Below are 11,132 nucleotides of genomic sequence, written 5' to 3' on the forward strand. Positions count from 1 at the left end.
ACAAATTAATCATTTGGTCAGAAATCACATATTTTTTTGTTTAATTTTCTTTTTGGTGTTTACAGCATTGGAAAGAAACCAAAAGAAAAATCAAATTACTTGGTCCTTACTCACGAGATTTAACGTTAATACATAATTTTTTCTTCATAGTTCCTTTAGATTATGTAGGACCCAAAAAAAATCCTTATCATTTGCACAGATATGATGAGGGCATTTTTGGCATATGAAAAAACTTGAAAATTATTACAATGCAAGGCCAACTGAAAACTCAAATTTTGCCCTAATCTCCGGATTAAAAATTTTGTCCTGGTCAATCACGTAGCCTAAAACATGTTTGAAAATATAAGAAAAATTAGAGAAAGATATGAAAAGGGAAAGGGGTCCATATCGGAGAAACTCTTAAATTTCAACTACAATCGACAAATTCCGTCAATATTTCCAACATATCGGTTAAATATCAGAGAAACTCTTATATTTCGTCCAATCCAGTGTTTGACGTTCCCTAAAGTTTCATTTTAAATTTTCATCAAAAGCAACCCTATCGGTATTTCATAAATTTGCATATCAATATTTTCACTAATACCGATGTTTTAAACATTTCCTAAACCAACATATAAACCCTATGGGCCGACTCACATCGGGCATCATCCATTTTTAAACTTATAAATGTGGACCAACAATTATAAATTGAAGTTTTTCCCACTATACCAACGCGGGACTAACATGAAGTTTCAACTAAAACTACATAAACTCCAACATTCAATCCACCTGCTGTAATCAAACTAACTGAACTTCCTATTCAATGTATTTTGTAAACTCATTTAAATGTAGAGAGCCAACGGCAAAGTTATGAACTGCTATGCAAATGGTGCTTTCAATTAACTACAAGAAAATTGTTCATTTACCACATCAATTTTACCACAGACACTATGTGCCCGTTATAAAAAAAATGAACATTTATCACGGACTTAGTCAGCATGTTGTGGATAACAATATTTTGCAATGGGCAAGTAGTAGCCCGTTATAATAAAAAACTTACTACCATGGTCTTAGTCAGCACGTTGTAAAAGTAATAAACCACCATGTACATTGGCTGTGGTCAATATTGTTAGTAGCCACACCGTATTTTTTTTATCTACCACGAACATTAAACGTGATGCAGTTACATACTATTTTAAAAAGTTTCAGAAGGTGGGACTAGAAATTTTCTCAAATTTTCAAATCTTTAAATTTTCACAATATTCCCACTCTTCCCAAAATTTAAGTGAAATCATTCCTCAATCTTTTTACCTCCTTTTTATTTCTCTCCCACCAACGCCAACTTCAAAACTTCCCAACCGTTCTTAGTTAGCCATCTACAAATTTTCATTCACCCTCTCCCTCTCATTGACCACATCTTCTTCCTTTCATGGTTATTCTGAGAAGCCAAACAGGTATTTATAAAGGGCTCTCTCTCTCTCTCTCTCTCTCTCTCTCTCTCTCTCTCTCTCTCTCTCTCTCTCTCTCTCTCTCTCTCTCTCTCTCTCTCTCTCTCTCTCCCTCCCTCCCTCCCTCCCTCCCTCCCTCCCTTAACTAACCAAAATTTTTAATTTTGAAATTTGAATTTCTTTTATTCAAGCTCCCTGATTTATTAGATATTCACCCTAGGTTTTGGTATTTATTCTTCAAAATTTAGGGTTTACAATTTTTTCTTTTAAAGTGCTATGTACAATATTTGATTGATAGTCTTTTTCCCCGCAGGCATCTAAGAGCATAAACCAAATTGGAGCAGTGCTACTATTGGAGGGATTTGGTAGCAATTTTGTTTGCTTCGACTTTTTTTCCTTCAGTTTTTTATTTTTCGTCCTCTGGCTAATCAATTACAGTAAGTTATCAAAGAATTTTTGTTTTTTTTTAATTTTTTTTTAATTTTTTTTAGAGATGATAGGATTAACTTGTTAATTAATATATAAATATATTATTGGGATATTCGAAACTTGGAATTTTTTTTATTACTTGGATTACGATTTGTTGCATTTTGAGTAATTGACTTGGTGGTTTTGAATTTTTCTGTTTATAGTGTCCTTGAGACATGAGTTTGATTCTAAGCTTTATATTTTTCCTTCTTTATTTCATAGGTGGTTGGTGGTTCTAATTTATGATGGGTTATAACTCAAATATCAACTACTACATTTATATTACAGGCACCTGCAAATTTGAAGTGCGTATTGGCTTGCCGGAGATGTGTGTCTTCTTAAAGAGACGAATGCATAGAAGACGAATATAATTAGTGCACCATATTTGGAACTAGGACTTCAGTTTTGTTTTAAAGTCTGAAACAAAGTCTGTACATGTTTGGTACAAAATTGTAGTATAACTCATTGGTTTGGTATTTGTTACTATTAAGTAATGTATTATTTTTGAAATTTTTCTCATGACAGGCATGGTCTATGGTCAATATGTAACTCACAACGGCCATAGCACGTGGTGTTAGATTCAAATCTATCACGTGCACAATCCGTGGTTACATTGCATTTGACAAAGGGCATTGTCCACATTAAACATTGAGAGTTGTTATCACGTCCATATTACAAACGGACACTATGTCCGTGGTAGATTGTAATCTACCACGGTTATTGACCGTGATAGATGAGCTTTTGTCTACTAGTGTAATTTGATTAATTTCATCGTATAAGTTTTATTCAATGAAGCATATACGATGGACTTTCATTCAATATGTTCTGTACATTATTTTTTAAGATCTATTTGTTCTTTTTTCACTCACAGATGTGCTAGAACTTCATCTATAAACGATACCTTGGATTGCCCCGTCTAGTAGGGCTTTCCTCCTGCTACAGAAATAGATCTCTGCCTTGCAAGTGTTCTATGCTAGCTTGTTTTTGAGAGGAAAAGTTTGCTTTTTGGTTCATGTTATGGTATCGGAATGTCTCCATAAGGGAAAGTTTGATTAGAAACTTTTTTTTTTAGAGAGTCCACTTTGTATTAGAACGTGAGATGTATTTGACAATATCAAAATATGAAAATGCATCATGGAAGATAAAGACTGATATTTTTTACTTATTAGTCAAGAAGAAATTTTTTTCTATTCTAATCTTACTATTTTCATGGACATTGAAAAAAATTTATTTTTTTTCATAACTAGTTCATCCTTTAATTTCAACTTGAATACAGTTTGAAAGTTGCATCTACTTCTTCATTTAAAATACATTAAATCTATAAACTTATCCAATCGATTTCAGTTGAATATCAAAGTGCGCAACGAACAAGATTACAAAATAATAGGAATATTATTAAACGAACGAGAATGCCGGAACAGCTACAAAACCCTAAGAGGCTACATTGTGACTAACTTGATATTCTACGAGCTACAAAGCATTATATATATAGAAAACTAACATAACCCTAATAAGCAAGAAAACAAAACCCTAATACTAACGGACTAAGCCCAAATTCAAACAATAAAATAATCCTAAATTCCAACAATTTCAATACTAGACACAATTGTAGAAGGCCTTAAGAATTAACTTGTGGTTTATCTTTGAAAAAGTAGAAAATGGCGTATACATAAAAGTAGACTTAAGGAAGTAATTGCCTACCCATAAATATATCCCTTTCTTACCTATCGTTCAGTCAATGTTAGGAAGTCGCATAAAGGAAAACGCAATTAGTATTTAGTCTTCATATATCTGGTCCAAATGGAGCATTGTATTCAAAGTCTATGTTCTTGACCATTTATAAAAGTGAAAATCAATTGACCAGCACTCATGCATGGCTGTTTTTAGGATTTAGGAAGCAGATTGGAAACTTAGAATTAATAACTTTTTCTATACATGGAAGCCTATAAGAAAAACAAATCTGTGCCTAATTATTCTTATCATCTTTCGATGAAGCTTCATACAGTATAGTACCATGTAGGTATTTATGTGGAACTCTTAATTTCAAGCCTACAACTAATTGATTTTCCTATAAATTGTTAAGCTGCAGAACCCTGAGATCATCCTCAACAGTAGTGAAGACACATCAATTGGTTTATTTGAGGTCTTTGTAGTCCAACCGTCGACAGTGAATACACATCATTCCCAACCTCAAAGTATTCTGTTTCATGGATTGGTTGTCCACCGAAGATCAAAACGATGGAGACCTATTTTCCTTCACAAGTCATCTTTCTCCCCTTGACTTGAGGTACATATAGAATATTACGGCAGTGTAATTTTATCTTCTAATACTCATTACACAAAGGTTGCAATTTCACAAACAGAGATGCTAGAAATTTTTTTACTTGAACCTTCTCGTTTTATTTTTTTGGCTCTCTTGTTTATTTTGTATTTATGTTGCTTGATGATCAAAATCGTCTAATTTCTAGGTTACAATTTAAAGATCAACACAGAAAAATAAAATAAAAAATCAACCAAAACCATAATCCGTTTAACTGTTAGATGACTAAACGATTTTGGATTTAATTGATTTTTGACAGAGTTGTTCTTTAAAGGGCAGCCTAGAAAATAGACTGTTTAAACCATCATGCAACAATGAGAAAAGAGCCTAGAAGAGAGAACAAGAACCTTAAAATTCAAAGGGTGCTAGCATTCCTCTTCCACAAAACCTTAGACGTAGTATATATTAATCTTTATTATCTTTCCTCTTAGGGGAAGCGCCTACGTTCCATTGGATTGGGAATTAAAATTTTCACCGGAAGATTACTTTTCGGATCCGTTTTACTCATCATCATCGTCACTGGATATTCAAGAAACGAAAACCAATGATTTGAGGGAAGACACTACATGCAAACTAGAAGAGAAGAGAAGTCACCGTTCAGTAGATTTGTCCGACACTACATGCAAACTAGAAGAGAAGAGAAGTCACCGTTCAATAGATTTGTCCGACACTACATGCAAACTAGAAGAGAAGAGAAGCCACCGTTCAATAGAGTTGTCCAAGGAAACCATATCCCATCACTTCTACATGCCCGTATCTGAGGCAGCCAAGGAAATGAATGTCAGCCAAACGATTTTGAAGAAAAGGTGTCGGGAGTTGGGCATTCCTCGTTGGCCCTATCGCAAATTGGCCAGCCTTCAAACCCTAGCAAGAAACATTCATGCATGTCTCTAACTTCTGCCTATAATTAATTCTTTAATACACGTACAACTTTGTTACCATGCATGCATATGTTTTTACTTTTTACAATGCATGTGGATGTGGATCAATCTTTTTTCGGCATGGTTGTACGTTGATATGAGATGTGTATGTGGATTATGCAGGAGTTAGGAGATGGTCAGCTGAATGGAGAGGTGGAATTGTTGGAGAGGGAGAGGCAGCTGATGGAGGAATTTCCGGATTTGCAACTCGAAGAGAACACAAAGAAGCTGAGAAGAGCTTTCTTTAAAGCCAAGTACAAGAAGAAAAAGTCCATGTCCAGCTATAATTAATTAGGTCTTATTGATAACTGAATTAATCAAGATTAGGGAATAAATCATATGTAACTAATGCCTATTGCGTGAGGTTAACACCATTAAAGAACACCCAACAAATTCAGATTGTCAATATATGTTTCTCTTCCAGATTGACAAGATGGACTCGCTTGCCTCTCGTGATCTTGAAACTATATTACTTTGACAAGATGGTCCATATAATTTGCTATGAGCATGATGACTTGGCCGCCAACTAATATATATAAGTTCTCATTTAACTAGTGATCAAACTTCTAGCATCAACTCCTTAACCCGTGGAGTGTCTTAGAATAATGCTAAGATATACAATTTACAATTAATCTCTAAAATTCACGTAAAGTGCGTTTTCTATAGGTTCCTCGTTTTATGGTGAATGATGAGTACTCGTTGATGGGAGTTTGGATCCACATTCAATACATATTTAAAGTAAGGCTAGTGAGCAAAAACCAATTCTTGCCGCTTGAAGAAATCCTGATAGATCAATCTCCCCATGCGGCTGAGCCTAAAATCAGTTTTCTTCCCCGTTTAGAGCATTGCTCCACGCGTTCTCTTCGTCTCAGCAGTCAACGCTACAATAAATACCACTTGCACTAAATTGTACCACATTACTTGTCTCCCACCAAAACATGGTACACCTTAAAAACTTTTTATTCTTGAATCTCTTAAGGGGCCGTTGCGCGTTTTGCCCCCATCACTTGCAATTCCGTTTGCGGCTGCCCGCACCAACCTGCTCTACTCTCACCATACTCGCACCCACTTCTACTAGTCAGATTTGTCGAAACCGTATGAAGTCGCCTTCTGCAATTTGGCCTTGCACATGAGTTGTTTTGTTTGCTGCAATTTGTTTTGTGCGAATGGAAGAAATCCACAGGAGGAAAGAAAGATGAAAAGGGAGAAAAAATAAAAAAATAAAAAAATAAAAAAATAAAAAAAGAAGAAAAGGGATAAAAAGAAAAGGAAAAAGGAAAAAAAAAGTTGGTTGTTTGTCTGAGGCCCACATGGATGAAAATTTTGTTCGTTTTTAGTTTGGGTAATGTTATGAGATCAAATTTTTCAACCAAGTATTATGGTTATTGATAATTGGATTATCCTTGGATTATTATTCAAGTGTTGAGTAACCTGCTTATTTCTTATTACTGACACATCATTAGGTTTGCAAGTTTGGTTTAAAATTTTGGTCACCCTAACATTATCCTTTTAGGATTTAAGGCCCACACAAAGGTTTGATAGTGTGGACTTCATAAATCTTCTAATTCAACTTGAGATTATATTCATGATATGCATATATAGTGGGTTTTTATCTCTAAAAGGAATTAGTGATCTTTCAAAGAAATTGGTGAAACTAGAAGGTGTGGAAGTTATAAGTTAGTGTGTAAACTTCTTACATTGGCTTTGGTGTTACCGATTACAACTGCTTCGGTGGAAAAAACATTTTTTGCTATGAATATTGTGAAAACACCACTGCGTAACAAAATAGAAACAAATGGTTGAGTGATAATATGGTTGTTTAAATTGAGAAAAATGTTTTTACTTGTATTGATAATGAGCCTGTTATGCGACATTTTCATGACATGAAACCTCTCCTCCAACAATTCTAACTTGTTTGTATTGATAAATCATAAATACCATTAATATTGTCTACTATCTAAAAGGATTTGGTTGTTTACATTTTTTTGCAACCTTTTAACTTTTGGAGTTTCACATTTTCCTCAGACAGTTCTTGGTTTTGCCATTGATGGATTGACTCGCTAGTACATTTAAACTTGACATCCAATAACACCGCCCTTGAATACAACCTAGCCCTCAACATTGCCGTTGAAAACCCTAAGAAAAAGATCGGCTTCCACGTACAAGGGCCAAACCCTGGATTATGTTACCATCAACTCCTTCTACCTAGGGCACAGGAATGCCGTTGTTTGCCGGCAATTTGTTCAAGGGGCAGTGACAGGTGGCTCTGGGAACTGGTGTGGTCTCCAACCTAAGGATATTGCGAATTTTGAAATAAAATCCCAACAATATGTTACATAGTATCTTGCTCGGCGCCATACTCAAGATTAATCTCTCATACAATACTTTACTTAGACTATGTCATATTATTATATTCTTAGAAGAAATGCTTTTGTGGCACAAGTTTATTGTCTTTGTGACTCTCTGTGTCAATCATACAATCTCATATACAATTTTTTTTTTCGTCACAAAACACAAAACGCTACTAAAATAATATATTTATACCATAAAAGTTGCTGTGAACTCCATGTTTATCAATGTTTAGAAGCCACCGTAGTATGTGAGGATACATAATCTGCCACTAAACACACCACTTGTATTGTGGATGACATGGCATATGCATCACAGCGACGTGGGTCCAAAATATGATTGATTCATGCAACGTAAGATGGCTACCCATATGAGACATGTATATACGAATCAAAAGATAACAATGAGGGATGAGGGTTTCAGTGGCCCAGCAACGTCGATATTATTTTGACTAGTTGGCTAATAAACAACGGTCACGTTTTTCGCACTCCAGATGATCACATCAGAAGTAGGCATGTACAGTGTGAAAGATTGTTGCCGGTAAGTCGTCCACAAGATGTACCTTTATAGCTGAATTGGAATATTATTGGCTCCAAAACGTGGCATTTTTCATTAACCACGTAGAATAATTCGAATGTTCATGCAAGAGTGATATGTAGTACTACACTTACTATCTATTTGTTCCATCATTTATATCATTTTCTAATAGAGGTAGAATTTACCAACACATGTAGGTCTCACCTTTATTAGAGAGAGTACATAGATGATATGAATAATATTTTTGAAGAGTAGTTAATTAGTGTAATACATGAAGGCTTGATTGGATAAATGGTCTCGTGGTAATAAGGTATTCAAATGAGAGCCGTTATGGTAAAAAATTTATAATGTAAATCTTCGTAATGTAGTCCATCATCAAATTTAGTGCAACAGTGATTTTATGTTAAATGTGGGGTTAAACTCGTACTTTTATCTCAATCTTTCTTTTGTTTTCATCTTCTCTCTCCATCTCTCTTCCTTATGTCTGTATTGTATGTTCACCTTCTTCACGCATTTCTCTCTGTGTCCAACCATTTTTATGAGTTTCTATCCAAACCAAATTAGTAGACCACAAAAACGCAAAAGTGGCTATAACTATTTTTCCCCCGAAATTCCCAACCTTGATGCAACCAACCTTTTTTAGTATCATGAACGAGTAGCTTCTGATGGAAAAAGAAACAGTACAAATCACTACAACCACTTGCGCAACTGCTGCCATTAGGCTCTCTTCATTTTCTAGCGAACCATGAAACAAAGGCCAGAAATTAGTTTCCAAAAAAAAAAAAAAACCGAAGGCAAGAAATTTATATATCGTTGTAGTATTTTTATAAGAGAGAGATAGTGAAAAAACAAATTGAAGTGCGGATGAGATTGCCTGTGTCATGTCGCTACGAGAGAAAAGAGAGTGAAAATACAAATTACAGAAAGAGAATATAGATGAGGAAAAATAAAGTCCACACAACAAAGTACGCTTTTACGCTTGCATTTAGTAAAGATTTAACAAAAATATCATTTTTGACTAAATTTGTTGATGAACTACATTACGAAAGTTTATATCCTAATTTTTTAGCACATGAGATATTTTCCAAATGTCTTATCATTTATTCAATTAAACCCAAAAGGAAAGAAGGCTGGGATTTAACCTGGGAAGTGGGATGTAGAAATAAGCATGAATGGGAGAGAATGATGTGTTCATTCCATTGGAACTTGGAAATCGTAAAAAGATCAGGAAAGTGCGAATCTATTTAGCTATGAGTAATGTTAGGGAAATCAAATTTTTTAAATCAAATTGCAAATTAAATTATGTGTCATCAATAAGAAATAAGCACGTTAATCGATAATTGATTAATAATCCAATCATCTACAACCACATCATTTAGTTTGCAAATTTGATTTAAAAAAAAATTAATAAACCTAGCATTACTCTTTAGCTATTAGAACGAGTGAAGTTATTTCTATATTTTAATCCTGTCTTTTAATAAAGGAAATTTTAACGAAAAGCTTATGGTACTGTTCATTTTAACGAAAAATCACATTTTTACACTAAAAAGTCAATCATGATACTATTCACTTTACCCTTTATTTTATTCTTATCGTTAAAACTTAAAATTTTCAAATTCTTTTTATTAATTTTCCTTTTAATAAACACTCAACAAAAATTTCAATTTTCGGCTAAATTGCTACCCGTTCACTACCAAGGTTTAAATTCTAATTTTCCACTACACGGTGGCTCAAACTCTCTCCACATCCTCAAATCCTCCAAGTCAAGTCATGGCCCATGCAGGAGGCCATACAAAAATTCACGTGTCACTCTTACATGTGATTAATTAATTGGAAAAAGACATTACTGAAATTCATTTAAACTGTTATTTTATTTTCATAATGTATTATAAGCCACTAGAATTTTGGCATGTGCAAATTTTCAACATTAAAATATTTCTCCCACGCTCCAAAATTCAACGCTTCTTTGTCACAAAGTTACATTGGAAAAGTCCTCTTCTGGTACAAAGTTCCCACACCGTCACGGTGATGTGGTATAAATTGGCAACTATGCCGTCCTATATGCTATCGTCTAGCACCAAAAGATATGTCAAAATATTTACTTTTCTTTTTCTGACCATGCCATGGTTATTTTGGGAGTTTTCTTGAAAACCATACTCCAATTTTACTAAGGATATGCTAAGGTAGTCGATATTGAGTCGAAATGTGGGTTAAGGAGTGAAATTCGAATTTAGGTGCAAGAAAACAAGGCTGAATTCATCTTTAAAGTTATCACATCTCAATTTATATATGGACCTATGTGAACAATTCAAAACTATGATAGTTTTAAATTTTTTTGTTGATTACGAACGACATTATTACTTTAAGCTAAGAAGAGGAGGAGGATTTGAACCCATGACAATAAGTTAACAATGAAGGCTCTATGGCTCGTTTTGGAAGTGTTTTTAATGATTGAAAACATTTTTAGAAAGATTGTTTTTGGATTTCATAAGCACTTGAAGTGCACTTCTAATATTAACTTGCATTACTCTTTTTGCTAAGGATTGATTCTAAAAAGATTTTCTCTAATGGAATTGTTATTAGCACTTCAAAAATTTCATTCTACACTTTAAACTTTCTATGTTAGGAAATAAAAATACACTTGTGAGAATCGTAAAATGAGATTTTTGAAGTATCAATAACATTTTCCTTCTCTAAAAGCGCTTTTTGTTATTTAAAAACATTTCCCAAACGAGGCTTTCTTCACCAAGACACTCCACCTCCCATTGTTTATGATTTTTTTTTAATTATTAATTTTATAACTAAGGCTAATCGCAAGACTCATACCATATAATGATTGCGTATCATTTCATCGACTAAACTTTTTTTCTATTTCATTGTACCAAGTTAATATAATCTTTGATGTAACACTAATTATCTAAAATTCCGTAAATCGATAACAAGTATAAAGTTTACAGAGTTTTGTAGAGTGTCAATAACGACACCCTTGCTATATTTAGAATTTTGTAAATCAATAAAATGGAACAAAAGTTTCGAATATTGATGTAAGTAAGAGGAATACATAAGAATTTGTTTTTAAATTTTCTTCCTTTGAATAAGGCTTAGTTTTTC

The 11,132-nt window shown here is 33.8% G+C and overlaps 1 long non-coding RNA gene across 1 annotated transcript; it reads left to right on the forward strand.

Annotated features, from left to right (window-relative positions):
- The first annotated feature begins 3,976 nt into the window (after nucleotides 1–3,976).
- On the forward strand, nucleotides 3,977–5,640 carry LOC139190240 (uncharacterized). The gene is made up of 2 exons (XR_011574329.1): nucleotides 3,977–4,182; nucleotides 4,647–5,640. It is a non-coding gene; the product is annotated as an uncharacterized lncRNA (long non-coding RNA).
- The last annotated feature ends 5,492 nt before the right edge of the window (nucleotides 5,641–11,132 follow it).

The sequence above is a fragment of the Malus domestica genome, chromosome 12 (genome assembly GCF_042453785.1).
Source record: "Malus domestica chromosome 12, GDT2T_hap1".
NCBI lineage: Eukaryota > Viridiplantae > Streptophyta > Magnoliopsida > Rosales > Rosaceae > Malus > Malus domestica.